The sequence below is a fragment of the Sinocyclocheilus anshuiensis genome, unplaced genomic scaffold (genome assembly GCF_001515605.1).
Source record: "Sinocyclocheilus anshuiensis isolate Anshui unplaced genomic scaffold, SAMN03320099.WGS_v1.1 scaffold1389, whole genome shotgun sequence".
Lineage (NCBI taxonomy): Eukaryota > Metazoa > Chordata > Actinopteri > Cypriniformes > Cyprinidae > Sinocyclocheilus > Sinocyclocheilus anshuiensis.
In genome coordinates this window covers 62,127-62,421 of record NW_015552672.1, presented here as the reverse complement: position 1 = coordinate 62,421, position 295 = coordinate 62,127, and the positions used below count along the sequence as shown (strand labels likewise).

Genomic DNA, 295 nt, shown 5'->3' with positions numbered 1-295 from the left:
CGGAGATGGAGCCACTGGGTCTACGGGCCGAGGCAGAGTCCGGGCCTCGGAGGCTGGAGGCAGAGCTGAGGGAAACTCCAACCCCGGCGACGCTGGAGGATGGCAGTCCCGCGGGGCTCGCACCGCAATGATGGCGGGCTGAGGGCGAGCAGAGGGGCTGCCAGACGACAGCGGTGGAGGAGGCTGGAGCGGTTGGAAGGGCGGGCATTTTCGAGGAACGGCCACTGGAGGGCGCTTTCTAGGAGCAGGCACTGGAGTACGCTTTCCTGGGCGGAACTGGGGATCAGGAGCCCTT

At 67.5% G+C, this 295-nt stretch overlaps 1 protein-coding gene across 4 annotated transcripts in view; it reads left to right on the top strand.

The window, feature by feature from the left end:
* Window positions 1-295, top strand: part of LOC107667436 (rap1 GTPase-activating protein 2-like) — a 52,634-nt gene that overhangs the window by 44,667 nt on the left and 7,672 nt on the right. The gene's annotated exons all lie outside the window — the stretch shown is intronic.